Raw genomic sequence first — 15,139 nt, forward strand, 5'->3', positions numbered from 1 at the left:
TCTACAAATATATACATGTAATATAACATTTGATTCTAACTCAAGATGTATATATACATGAAATATAACATTTAAGTATAAGTCAGTTACTTTCTCTTATACTTTAAGTCATATTTAATGTATATATTGGCAAGATATTTTGAGAGTGGTTTTTGATCTCTAGGAGTTATAATGTAGATTCTAGTTTTAGATGGTCATTTAAATTTTTAGACTTAGTCAAATTTTAGTAATCAAGATTCTTTTATTAGAATTTTCTCATTCTCTCTATGTCATTGTCTTTATCTCCCCTTAACTCTAAACCTATAGATTTCTCTCTATCACTCTTCCTCTATACCATTTATACCTCTCTCTATCTCACTCTCTCCTTTAAACCCTAAGATCTAACACTACCTCTTTACCTTTGTTTACTACCCTTCACTCTATATTATATTCTCTCTCTCTCTCTCTCTCTCTCTCTCTCTCTCTCTCTCTCACACACACACACACACACAACCTTTATTTCTTTAGGTCTCTCTCTCTCTCCCTCTCTCTCACTTGGTCTCTCTCTCTCTCTCCCTCCCTACCTCTCTCCCTCCCTTCCTCCCTCTCTCTGAGTTGGGTTCTCTCTCTCTTAACTTTTTCCTTCCTCCCTCCCTCTCTCTCACATGGTCTCTCTCTATCTCTAGTCTCTTCCTCTATTTCCATCAACCTCTCTCTATCTCTTTCTCAACCCTTCCCTTCCTTCCTCCCTCTCTCTCTCTTAGGTCACTCTATTTCCCTCCCTCCCTCTATCCCCCCTCTCTCTCAAGTATCTCCCTCTCTTTTTCTCAACCCCCGCATTTCTCTTTCTTTCTCTCTCTTAGGTATATCTCTTTTTCTTCCTCCCTCTCTATCTTGGTTACTCTCTCTCTCTCTCTCAAGTCTCTCCCTCTCTCTATGAAGGGCTTGAGAGAGAGAAATAGTTCCCAAGTGAGAGAGGGAGAAGGAGAGAGAGAGAGAGAGGAACTAGAGAGAAGAGATGATCTTGAGAGAGAGCGAGGAAGGGATGAAAAGAGATAGGGGAAATAGAGAGAGAAGAGCTAGAGAGAGAGGGAGGAAGCGATGGAAAGAGAGGGAAATACCAAAGGGAAAGAGAAGGAGAGACTATAGGGAGAGAGAGAGAGAGACTAAGTGAGAGGGAGCGAGGAAGGGAGGGATTGAGGCAGAGAGAGAGACATAGTGAGAGAGATGGAGGTAGGAAGGTAGGAATTGAGGGAAAGAAAGGGAGAGACTAGAGAGAGAGGTTGATGCAAAGATAGGGAGAGTCTAGAGAGAGAAGGGATTGATAGAGCCCAAGTGAGAGAGTGGGAGGGATGAACGGAGGGGTTGTGTGTGTGTGTGTGTGTGTGAGAGAGAGAGAGAGAGAGAGAGAGAGAGAGAGAGAGAAAGAGAGAGAGAGAGAGAGCATGGGTGTGTGTAACTGAGAGAGACAAAGAGAGAGCACGGGTGTGTGTAAGTGAGAGAGACAGAGAGAGCACAGGTGTGTGTAAGTGAGAGAGATAGAAAGAGGGGCTGAGGAATGTAGGAAAAGAGAGGGAGAGACTGTTAGAATTCTCTGATACTGACAATAAATTGAGAGGGGGAGTGAATTAGCTTACTAACAAGTACAACAATTAACTCAATTATAAACCTTATACTGGAGCACAACACAATGAAATATATGACATGAAAGTACAACACACATAACACCAATAATTTGATGTGGAAAACCTAGAAAGGGAAAAACCATGGTGGGAAACCCTACCCACAATCAGATGAATACTCTACAGTAGTATTATGAATGATTACAATGGGGTTTGCACTTGCAAAAAGGCCAACAGCCTAGAGCACACTTCTCATCATAAAGGGAAGTCTCACTGACTTACATAAACATCATACTATAATCAGGAAAGAAATGAGATATGAAAGTAGCATCTACTAATGCCTGATATAGTTTTGGTTAAGCACTGATGTCTACTCTATAACACAAAACCTTTCCAACCTTCACCCAAATGATATGACTCTATAAGCACATAATCCTTCTCTAAAAATGCAGACATAACCACCCATAACCATCCATACCCAAATTACATGAATAAGTCACCTATAAATACAACTCATCAACCTTATTTACAAGGTTGGCTAAACCCTAAACCCATAAACCATTAATTACAAAAATTACATCACATGATACCACCAGAGGATATGTGCACCAAGTTGTGGTACCAAAAGGGGGTCTTAAGATGCCATTTTTTTTCTAAAATCAGCAAAGTTTGAACTTCAATGACAAATTGAAGATAGTTACACTCCAAATTTGAAGATGCATCAAGAACAAGAGTCAAAGAGCTTCGAGTCTAATTTCTAAACTACTAATTTATTCTGAAAATGGTGGAGATTAAGAGCTTCAAAATGGGGGGCCACAAACAGTGGTCTTGTTTTTATGAAAAAAACATAACATAACGTCTTTTGTGGCCCTCCTAAAATGTCAACATTTTTTTTAAAAAATTTAAAAAACACTTCAGTTAGAAATTAGCTAAAATAGTGAGAGAGGGAGGTTTCTATAGATGAAATGGACACACTAACAAAAGAAATTATAGATGAAAGCCTTAATGAAATAAAAATGCGAAAAAAATTACATGCTTGGATAGCTAAGAGACAGATTGAGGTTTCTATGGTTTTTCTTTTTAGTTTCATTGAAACATGTGCAAACCTAATGGAGAGCATGGCCAAAAATATGTGAATTTTTTTAATCTTCTGATAAAAACACATCTCATGCCTGAAATGGTCGTCCAACCCTTTGGGTTGGATGCTCAAGTACAATCCAACCCAAAGGGTTGGTGGTTTCAAATCCAAACCATTTGGTGAGTGCAAAATATGGTGCTCGCCAAATGAAAAATTTTGAATTTTCACATTTGGCGCGTACCAAATTTGGCACTCGCCAAATGTGAAAAGTCATTTTTTTGCATTTGGCGAGTGCCGAATTTGGTGTGCACCAAATATTCTACATTTTCCAATATGAAGGTTTCATGAGTGTGTAGATTTTCCAATCTGGGCACAAGTTATATCCACCCTCAAAGGAGAATATATACATGAAATATAACATTTAAGTATAAGTCAAATTTCAATATGTATTTTTTCAGCTCTATGGGACTTATAATGTAAATTCTAGTTTTAAGAGGATCATATTAAATTTTAGACAGTCAAATTTTAGTAATCAGTATGCTCCTATTAACATTCTTCAGCTATGTATCTCTCTCTTTATCGTCCCCAAACTCTAGACCTATCTCTATCCCTCTCTTATCTCTCTCACTTATCTCTCCTCTCTCTAGGTAAACCCAACTTCTCTACCTTCCATTCTTTCCTTAACCCCATATTTATCCTGGATTCCCTCCCTATCTCTTCTTCTCTCTCATTCTCTTATTGTTTCACTCCCCTCCCTCTCCATTTTCTTGGCCACTGCCTATCCCTTCTATCTTCTCTCTCCCCATATCTAGGTTGCTTTCTCCCTCCATATTCACCTCACTACCTTTCCCTCTCTATATTATTACCCAACTCTCTCTCCCCTTCTAGGTATCTCATCTAATTAATTGTCCACCCTCTATTTCTCTTCCCCCATCTCCATATTTCTCTCCATCTCCCTTACCCCTATCCATTTATGAACTCTCTCCCTCTATTCTCTTTCTCCAAACCTATCTATCTCCTCATTCCTTAGGTCTCTGAATCCCTCCATGTCTACCTCTCCATCCATCCCCTCTTAGTCATCTATTTTCTCTTATATCTATTCCCTCTCTCAATTGCCTAGTTTGTCATGTCTCCCTCCTACTCTCTCTATCTCCCTCTCTCAAATTTCTAGGTTTCTCCCTCATTACCTCTCCAACTCTATACTTATCCATTAATGTCTCATTAGGCACCTATCTTTAAGTCCCTCTATCTATCTCTCCTCTATCTCTCCCATCTAGTTATTTAAACTCTCTCTCACACTCTACATATCACATCTCCCTATTTATCCCCTCCCTATTTCTCTCCCTTCCTCTCCACCTCTCTCTCTCCATCACCCCTTACCCATCTCCCTTTTTTAACTCTCTCCTTCTCTTATCTCTCTCGTTACCTCTTTATCTACCAAAAAATCTAGACCTATTACTCCCCCTTTATTTTCTCTCCCCTCTCTAGGTCTCTCCTATACTCTCTCCCTCTCTCTCTCACCTTCCCTCCCTCCATCTCTCTTCTCTTCCTATTGATTCTCTTCTCTCTCTATGTGTTCTCTTAATGAATACCTCTCCCTCCTAAGCTCTCTTTCCATACCTATTTTTCTCCTTCTCTCCATCTTTACATATCTACATCTCCCTCTTTGTCTATTAATCCCCCTGTATCTCCTTCACCTCTATCTTTCCACCTTAGGTATCTCACCTCTCTCTTCCTAGGCTCTAGATCTCTCACCTCTATATCTCTCTCATCTCCAATTCTTTCCTTTCTACCTCCTTACCCCTCTTTATCTCTTTGTCAACTTATCTCTCTTATTTTATTCTCTCTCCCTCACCTATCAACTCTTCCCTCGCTAGGTCTCTCAGCCACTCCCTACCCACTTCTTCGTTTCTTCGTAGATCTCTTTTTCTCTTTATTCTTCCCTCTCCCCTCCTTTTTCTCCCTCCCCTATATAGGATTTAGATAATAGTTTCTATGATATAAGTTTTATGGTATGAGGTACAAGATTGATGGAACATTGTTTAGGATAGATAGGGTTGAGGGTATTGGTCATCTTGATGCTCATGACACCATATGAGCCCTTAAGACACCATATGACTCCTTACAATACAATATGACACCTTACAATACCATATGACCCATTAGGATACCATATGACCCCTAACAACACCATATCATGTCCTAAGGGGTCATATGGTGTCGTTAAGGGTCATATGGTGTCCTAAGGGGTTATATGGTGTCGTTACGAGTCATATGGTGTCATATGGTATTCTATGACCCCTTAGGACACCATATGACCCCTAATTACACCACATGGTATCCTAAGGGGTCATATGGTGTCCTAAGGGGAAATATGGTCTTCTATGACCCCTTAGGACACCATATGACCCCTAATGACACCATATGGTGTCCTAAGGGGTCATATGGTGTTTTATGACCCCTTAAAACATCATATGACCCCTAACAACACTATATGGTATCCAAAGGGGTCATATGGTGTCCTAAGGGGTCATATGATTCCTTAGAACATCATATGACCCCACACGACATCATATGAACCCTAATGACACCATATGGTGTCCTAAGGGGTCATATGGTGTCGTTAGAGGTTATATGGTGTCCTATGGGGTCATATGGTGCTCTATAACCCCTTAGGACACCATATGACTCCTAACGACACCAAATGGTGTCCTAAGGGGTCATATGGTGTTCTATGACCCCTTAGGAAACCATATGACTCCTAACATCACCATATGGTGTCCTAAGGGGTCATATAATTTCATAATGAGTCAAATGGTGTCCTAAGGGGTCATATGATGTTCTATGATCCCTTAGGACACCATATGACCCCATGCAACATAATATAATCCATAACAACACCATATGGTGTCCTAAGGGGTCATATAATTTCCTAATGGGTCATATGGTTTCCTAAGGGGTCATCTGATGTTCTATGACCCCTTAGGATACCATATGACCCCATGCAACATAATATAATCCATAAAGACACCATATGGTGTCCTAAGGGGACATAGGGTATTCTATGACCCCTTAGGACACCATATGACCCATAATGACAACATATGGTGTCCTAAGGCGTCATATGGTGTTTTAAGACCCCTTGGAACACCATATGAGCCCTCGAGACAGTATACGACCCCTAAAAACACCATATGGTGTCCTAAGCGGTCATATGGTGTTCTATGTCCCTTTAGGACACCATATGACCCCATATGACAGCATATGACCCCTCACGACACCATATGGTGTCCTAAGGGGTCATAGAACACCATATAACTCCTTAGGACACCATATGACCCCTAACAACATTAGATGACCCCTTAGGACACTATATCATGTCGTTAGGGGTCATATGGTATCATAAGGGGTCTTAGAGCACCATATGACCACTTAGGGAGCCATATGACCCCTAACAATACCATATGACCCCTTAGGACACCATAGTGTCCTTAGGGGTCATATGGTGTCCTAACGGGTCAGATGGTGTCCTAAGGGGCCATAGAACACCATATAACCTCTTAGGACACCGTATGATCCCTTAGTACACCATATAACCCTTAACGACACCATATGACCCCTTAGGACATGTCATGTGGTATTGTTAGGGGTCATATGGTGTCCTAATGGGTCATAGAATACCATATGGCCCCTTAGGACAACATATGACCCCTAAAAACACCATATGACATGTCTTAAGGGGTCATATGGTGTCTTAAGGGGTCATAGAACATTATATGACCCCTAAGGATACCATATGACCCCTAAGGACACCATATGACCCCTTAGGACACAATATGACCCCTAACGACACCATATGAACCTTAAAGACACCATACGACCCCTCAAGACACCATATGGTGTTCTTACGGGTCATATGGTGTCCTAAGAGGCAATAGAAAATCACATGATCCCTTATGACACCATATGACCCCTTAGGGTGCCATAGGACCCTTAACAACACCATATGGTGTCGTTAGGGGTCATATGGCATCCTAATGGGTCATAGAATACTATATGACCCATTAGGACACCATATGACCCCTTAGGACACCATATGACCCCTAACGACACCACATGGTATCTTAAGGGGTCATATGGTGTCTTGAGGGGTCATATGGTATTTGATGACCCCCTAGGACACCATATGACCCCTTTTAACATCCTAGTACATGTCATGACCACTTGTGACACCATATGAGCCCTCAAGACATAATATGTTATCGTTAGGGGTCATATGGTGTTCTAAGGCGTCATATGGTGTTGTTATGGATCATATGGTGTCCTAAGATGTCATATGGTATTCTATGACCCATTAGGACACCATATGAACCCTAACGACAATATATGGTGTCCTAGGGGTTATATGATGTTGTTGGGGGCCATATGCTATCATAAGGGGTCATATGGTATCCTAATGGGTCATAGAATACCATATGACCCCTTAGGAAACCATATGATCCCTAATGACACCATATGACCCCTTAGGATGCCATATGACCCCTAACGATACCATATTGTGTTTTGAGGGGTCATATGGTGTCACAAGTGGTCATGTCATGTACTAGGATGTTAAAAGGTGTCATATGGTGTCCTAGGGGGTCATAGAACACCATATGACTCCTTCGGACACCATATGACCCCTTAGGACACCATATGGTGTCGTTAGGGGTCATATGGTGTCATAAGGGGTCATATGGTGCCGTTAGGGGTCATATGGTGTCCTAAGGGGTCATATGGTATTCTATGACCCATTAGAATGCCATACGACCCTTGTTAGAGTTATCTTGTATTAGCTAATAAATATTTATTTAATTATTAGTCTATTATACTCTACACATAAGCTAAACCTAGGCATTAAATAATATTGTAGGTATTTAATAATTATTCTAATTATTAAAAACTCTTTATCCCTTTAGGGTTTCTTTTTGCATGTGAAGTAACAGATAAAATTGTTTCTTAAGTGCACTTGTAAACTCAAACCAAGAAGAAATTATTTTACCATATCGGCTAAGATCTTCCTAAGTTCTGCGCTCCCACCCAATTAAGGTTGTGCCTCCTAGGTCAAGAGTGGCTAACTGGATCTTTGGAGCATCATCGATAAAAGAAACTGAATCTTGCAATAAACCTTAACTTGTTTTATCCAATAATCAAGTTTCTCTCCACCTAGTTTTCCATTATAGGTTGGCAATTCAAATTTTACATCAAGTTTCAACAAAGGTGAGCTAGATTCAGACTGTACAGATCATTTCTTCTTGGGGGAAGAAGCAGAAGAAGTAGACAAAGAGGATGAAGAAGAAGTCCAGACGAAGAAGATGGGGATGGAGGTTCAAGAGAGTCACTACCACCTCCTAATCCTTTGCCTTTGTCATATTTCGAAGGGGATTCACCTTCCTTCTTCTTTTTGTCCTTTCTTTCCTTTTTCTTCTGTCTATACTTGCACAACTCTTCCACCATCATCTTCATGTCTAGGAATACTTTACGAAATTGTTCTCCATTCTCAAAGAGTTTAGGACTAACATGTTTTCCTTCTTCCATTTTTCCATGGTTGATCTTTGAGTAACTTGCCTTGATCCAATCTCTGGATTAAACTGTTCAAGTGCACCTTCTCCTTGCTTTAATTTCAACCTATTTAGCATCCACCACTTACAATTTCCTCAAACTGCTTTGATACCACTTGATCTATAATTAAGGCTTAAAAACTAAATTTAAATAGATTTATCCCGATCGTAAACAAAATTACATGGTTATAGTTTTTTTATCCATTGAAATTAAAAAAGCTACATTCACTTAATTCTTTGCATAATAAAATAAAAGAAATAAGGAATCAAAACTTAAAGAAAATAAGAGAGAAGAGAAGAAGAGAGATCACAAGCTTGATAACGGAGTTCACTCAATATGAGCACAAGCTTTATTGATGACGTCAAGCATTAATCACCTTATTACATCATCCAAGATTTAAACTTGCATTACAATATCTCCGAGAGTCTCCTCTTTCACCGAAAGACTTCTGCGTACTCCTCTGTTTGGATTAGGCTTCAATCACCTCACGACCCAATTACACTCAAAGACAATGTCTTAGGGATTACAAAAATCTGCACACAAGAGAAATTCTCGAATGTGTTATCCCAAAAGAATTCTCCTCAACTCCCTATCTAATCACCAATGTCCCCCCCTTTTATATATTATTTTACATGCTAAATAGCAGATAACAGTATAATAATTGACTTACCCCTAATTCAAACCTTATAATCTTTTAACTGAGGCTTAATATCGTTTATGACTCGAATTGGTTGATGTCTCGATTTATGAGGGGGTGAATCAAGCCCCCTTAAATATTAAATCACCGCAAAACAAAAACTAAATAGTAAACTACCCACTAAGTGCTCAAACTTCCTTGTGGGCTACAATGGTGGAGCATGGAATGTAGGAGATGGGGGTCCGATTTCCCCTCGATAAATGCAACCCACGACAAATATAGATTAGCGTGGATCATGCTGTGTAATGGTGGAGAGTGTAGCTCGCAGGAGAGGTTTGGGGTTTCCAATACCCAATCAAAAATTTGCACCAATGAAACTGCAATAGCCTGACCGGTAAAGAAGTTGCCATGTTAGATTCTTTTTTTGCAAATTTGTTATAAGTGAATCCTCCTGGATCGCATGATTATCATTATTATGTATTATTTCTATTAATTTTTCAGATTGAAAGTAAATAGCTACACAGCATCACATGACTATGATTATTATTTCTATTATGTATTATTTCTATTAAATGTTTCTTTTTGAGAACTAAAACAAACCCACATTTGACTGCTACTAAAACCAAAACCGGACTCCATAGAAGGCTCCCATATATTGAAGATAGCTTTTATTTCATGGATTTTTTTGTTTTCCTTTGCTTCCATTTCTGCTATTGCAAATTACAAACCAAAAAAACACTTATAGATATTTTATGTATGAAAGTTTTATTGAATAAATACTAATGTGGGCACCCCATACATCATAAAATAAATCTCCTCATTTTATTTCTCTGCTGCAATGCAGCTCACACACTCGGCTTCATATCATTCATGCATTTGGGTAAAAGTATTTCAATACACACAATAACCAGCATTACCTATAGAACCTCCATAATATATATGATGCCCCCAATACTCATCTTTTTTCATAGATCCTTGTACATTATAACAATGTCTTTTGCTTACAAAGTAATCCGTTTTTCTATTAGTTATAAGAGCACCATTATTAGTAAACAATTGTATGTTCTTGACAAAAGCTGCTTTCTTAAAACCTTTTCTAGCGAAGTCTCCACTACCCATTTCCGTCTTGGGAAATGGAGTTCCTCGCTTGCTAGATCGTATCACTACTTGTCCTCCAATTTCGATGAAGTTCCCATAAAATGTCAAATTCTTTGCATGATAAGCTTGATTCTAGATGACAGGCAACCATGAAACAAGATAGAGAATTTATTGAATTTATTCTTAAAAACTAGCAACTTGAAGCCACAAAGGAGGAGATAGATGAAACTCTTGCAAAGGCTTAATCATCTTTTAGATCCAAGAATAGATTGACAAGATTGTTACTTGGTGAGACCCAATAAGTTCATATGGAAACTAAGTTGATATTGAAGAAATTATTGGTTTTGATTCCTGATGAGGAAGAGCAACCAGATAGGTTTGAGATAGAAGATATTCTAGACGTTGTTGATATCAGTGATTTTACACTTGATGATATTGTTATGGGAAACCAACTGATAGACGAAGGAGAAAAGACATAACAGGTAAATGTTTAAACTAAAACAGTTATAATTGTACATGATGATATCTGATGAGGAAAAGAAAGATCATACTAAGAATATATAGGTTCAAGATGTTCAGATGTCTGAACAACAAGATTTCTATTCTGTCGATAGTGAATCTTGTGGGTACTAAATCCCACTGTCATTTTTCTCTTTTGGGTTTCCACGTATAATTCCTTGTGTTATGTGGAGCTTGCTATATTGGGTGTTGGCTTATATGCTGATATTTCTCGTGTTTATTAAGCTCTAAGTTATTTAAAGTGGTGATTAGATTTGTGTTGTGGTTTTTGCTTGTACTGATTCACCTCCCCTCTCAGTCGCTTATAATTTTATCAATATTTTGCCCAAATGAGAAGCTTTTGGACCACCAAAAGGTCCACTTTTACATGGATGTTAAGTGAGCACATTGTCACCTCACTTGTTTTGATACATGTAGCTAAGCATTATCATGCATCCAACCCAATGGATATGATTTAGGATGAGGTGTTAGTTTGAATCCAAACTGCTTAATGACTTGTTCAGATATTAAGTTCACTTGTGATACGCTATCTATGAGTGTATCATTTTTTCTTTGTTTTATAGTATCCCTTCAATGAAACAATTCATTCCTTTTACTTTTAATAGGGATCTCATTACACTTTAAAGAAGAAGCATGGGAACTAGAAATGGCAACAAGAACAATACCTTTTATACCCACAACTATGATCTTGATTACATCATTGGAATTTGATCCGAGATCATGCACGATAGTTGGAATCTTTTTCTTACCCTTTCGATCCTTGAACCACTTTGGTTTATGATCAGGATGCAATTTCTAACACTTTGCATCCATGTGCCCTTTCCTTTTGCAGTGTGAGCAGTAAGGTTTCTCCACATCTTTCCTCATAGAAGCTACCCGTTGTATTTTTTCCTTCTCTTTCTTGCTCCCTTTCGGCTTATTGGATTTCATTAAAAGATTGTCATGGCTATTCCTTGAAATTTTTTTCCAAATGGATAGTTGTACACTAACTTCATCAAAGTTAGTTGGATTAAACATAAGTATTTAATGTCTCAAATTCTCATGTAATCCACCTATATAATTTAACAAAGTTTCTTGAGTCTATAAAGGAATGCCCAAAATTAAAGCTCTTTTCCTAAACTCATCTGTATATTCTTGCATAGTTTGTCCTTTCTCTTGCCTTAATGATTGTCAATTCTTTATTGTTTTTTACATGTGACTTAATGGATAAAATTGTTTCTTAAGTGCAGTTGTAAACTCAAACCAAGAAGAAATTATTTTACCATATTGGCTAAGATCTTCCTGAGTTCTGCTCTCCTGCCAGATTAAGGTTGTGCCTCCCAGGTGAAGAGTGGCTAACTAGATCTTTGAAGCATCATCGATAAACTTTTGAATCCTGCAATAAACTTCAACTTATTTTATCCAATAATCAAGCTTCTATGCATCTAGTTCTCCATTATAGGTTGGCAATTCAAACTTTATATCGTTTATGGCTCGAATTTGTTGAAGCTTCCGTTTATGAGGGGTGAATCAAGCCCCCTTATATATTAGATCACCGCAAAATAGAAACTAAATAGTAAACTGCCCGCAAAATGCTCAAACTTTCTTGTGGGCTACAATGGTGGATCATGGAAAGTGGGAGATGGGGTCGGATTTCGCCTTTATAAATGCAACCCACGACAAATATAGATTAGCATGGATAATGCATTGTAATGGTGGAGAGTGTAGCTCGCAGGAGAGGTTTGGGGGTTCTAATCCCCGGTAAAGAAGCTGCCATTTCAGATTCTTTTTTTGCAAATTTGTTATAAGTGAATCCTCCTGGATCACATGACTATCATTACTATGTATTTATTTCTATTAATTTTTCAAATTGAAAGGAAATCGCCATTGTTTTATTTTGTGAACTAAAACAAACCCACATTTGACTGCTACTAAAACCAAAACCGGACTCCACAGAAGGCTCCCATATATTGAAGACAGCTTTTATTTCATGGATTTTCTTGTTTTCCTTTGCTTCCATTTCTGCTATTGCAAAGTACAAACCAAAAAAAACACTTATAGATATTTTATGTATGAAAGTTTTATTGAATAAATACTAAGTCCGAAACACGGGCTTTTAAACTAAGTTAATTTACTCACCATTGGCGCTTCCAGTAAGAATGAAAAATAACAAAAACACACTTCCTGAAGAAAAAGAAGGCTAATAATATTTGCAAGGAGTTAACAGAAGGCACTTCGAAAAAGAAGATACACGATTCAAATACACCAGAGAGTACATTTAAGTGCATATATTTTATTTCTCTGCTGCTGTGCAGCTCACACACTCGGCTTCATATCATTCATGCTCTGGGGCAAATGTATTTCAATACGTACAATAACCAGCATTACCTCCAGGACCTCCATAATATATATGATGCCCCCAATAGTCATCTTGTTTCACATATCCTTTTATACCATAACAATGTCTTTTACTTAGGAAGTAGTTCGTTTTTCTATCAGTTATAAGAGCACCATTATTAGTAAACAATCGTATGTTCCTGACAAAAGCTGCTTTCTTAAAACCTTTTCTAGTGAAGTCTCCACTACCCATTTCCGTCTTGGGAAACGGAGTTCCTCGCTTGCCAGATCTTATCACTACTTGTCCTCCAATTTGGGCCAAATTCCCATAAAATGTCAAGTCGTGGAAAAGAATTGCAGGCCAATGACCCACTAACTTGTCTTGTAAATATACTGCCCACACTAGATTGTTTACATTATTACCCCTGGTTTCCTGAAAATTATATATAAACATTAGTGTCAGCCACTTTGTAAAGATGTAATTTAGTTTGTAAATAATGTAGTTTTCTAACCCTTTCTATTAAGGAAACTACAAATATACAGATATTTGTGCTTACTCTTCTTATGCTTATGGTGCTGTCCATTTGTGCACCATCATATGCAGAAATACCAGGAATTGGCATTCCTGTATAGTATTCTTTTCCTTCTTGAATAAAATCTTTACAAGATAGGTCGACGCAGTCTTTTTCCTCGCCCTCCAAAAGACACAGACACAATTTTAGAATAAACTTAAACAATTACAAAACTATAACAAAATTAAAAATTGTAAAAAACATTTATTTTATATATTAAATTATCTAAAAATCCATTTAAATCATTACCTTACGGAAAACCCTATGGGCAACATAAAATGTAACGCGTGGACTACCATAGCGACTGGGGTAAACCTGCAGGCGTTACATACACCTTAGTATCATTTCTACTAATGGAAAGTATAGAGCTAGTAGAAATAAACAAAGAAAGTAATTATTCAGACCATCCATCCAGCTTCCATTGCTTCGTTTATTGACTCATCAGGATTCTCATGGAGAAGACGCAATATAGCGGCGCTTAAAACTGAATTACTGGTGTCCACGGAAGGTTGCCATACATTGAAAGAAGCTTTGATCTCATGGATCTCCTGGCTTCCCCTTGGACTTATAAATGCTACTGCGCTCTACAAAATATAGATAAAAGTAGTTCAGGCTGAAAATAAATAATTTTCCATGACGTTTCTTTACTAATATAACAATTTCATTAGTATCAAACCTTCGCTTCTTCATGAGTTTTCTGTGTGTTATCGTGCAATCCTGTATTTAAGTATTGTCTCAGAGATCCTGCTCTTTCAACACGTTCACGTGTGATCTCCACGATGGGCACACTTCCCTCTGGGCACTCTTCTGCCGACGAATTTTTGTACGCAAAATTATCCCTTGAACCTTTCTTCAATCCACAAACAAACTATGCACTGTGAGATCGATCTATCTCATACAAACAAATTGAATTAAAAGAAAAAAGGTGAAGGCTGCAAAAGCATACGCTAGTGTTTCCCGATTGAAGGGATATCTGGTCCTCATATTTCACACAAAGTACGTTTTCTCCATTGCCGTTCTAGAAACAAAACAATACAAATGCAAAAAGTTTAAATAAAAATGAATCTTATGAATTTATGCACACAAATGGAAAAATTATATTTCAGTAAAAATGGAAGCGTGAAATAGTAAATGATGTAAAAACATTATTAGATAATGTTCATCTAAAACTAAAATATTAAATATTTGCTTCTTAAGTAATAAATGTAAACTAAAATATTAAATATTGGCTTCCTAAATAATAAATGTAAAATACCTTATTAATAAGATTTACACTTTTTTTTAGTTAGTATAGAGATTAGTGTGTGATTTTATAGAAGATATTCAAAAACTGTTATATTTAAATACTTCATATTGAATGTTTGAAGTGGTTTATCAAAACCTAAACTTATATATATAAGAGATATTAAATCTTTCAGTTTTTATTATTTCAGTTAAATAATATAGATTTTTTAAAATTAAAAATGAAAGTCTTCATATCAATAAACTTTCTTTATATATATAATTTAATATATTTATAAGCTAGTAGCATAGTAAACTATTAAAACAAAAAAAATAAAAAATATTTATTATGTTATAATTTCAATAAATTATTTTCAATTAAATTTTAGTGAACTCTTATTAAACAAAATAAAAATTGAAATGTACCCATTATTAAAACTATAATCCTAATTTTATCAGTCTTAATGCTACTACAATAGTAGTTGTAATCAAATAT

General features: G+C 37.2%; 2 long non-coding RNA genes across 2 annotated transcripts; both read right to left on the reverse strand.

The window, feature by feature from the left end:
- Positions 1-13,434: 13,434 nt before the first annotated feature.
- On the reverse strand, positions 13,435-13,899 carry LOC131856260 (uncharacterized). The gene is made up of 3 exons (XR_009358385.1): positions 13,827-13,899; positions 13,672-13,737; positions 13,435-13,545 (listed from the first exon to the last, which is right to left on the reverse strand). It is a non-coding gene; the product is annotated as an uncharacterized LOC131856260 (long non-coding RNA).
- Positions 13,900-13,915: 16 nt separating this feature from the next.
- On the reverse strand, positions 13,916-14,400 carry LOC131856261 (uncharacterized). The gene is made up of 3 exons (XR_009358386.1): positions 14,369-14,400; positions 14,099-14,272; positions 13,916-14,006 (listed from the first exon to the last, which is right to left on the reverse strand). It is a non-coding gene; the product is annotated as an uncharacterized LOC131856261 (long non-coding RNA).
- Positions 14,401-15,139: the final 739 nt, after the last annotated feature.

Source organism: Cryptomeria japonica, chromosome 7 (assembly GCF_030272615.1).
Source record: "Cryptomeria japonica chromosome 7, Sugi_1.0, whole genome shotgun sequence".
NCBI lineage: Eukaryota > Viridiplantae > Streptophyta > Pinopsida > Cupressales > Cupressaceae > Cryptomeria > Cryptomeria japonica.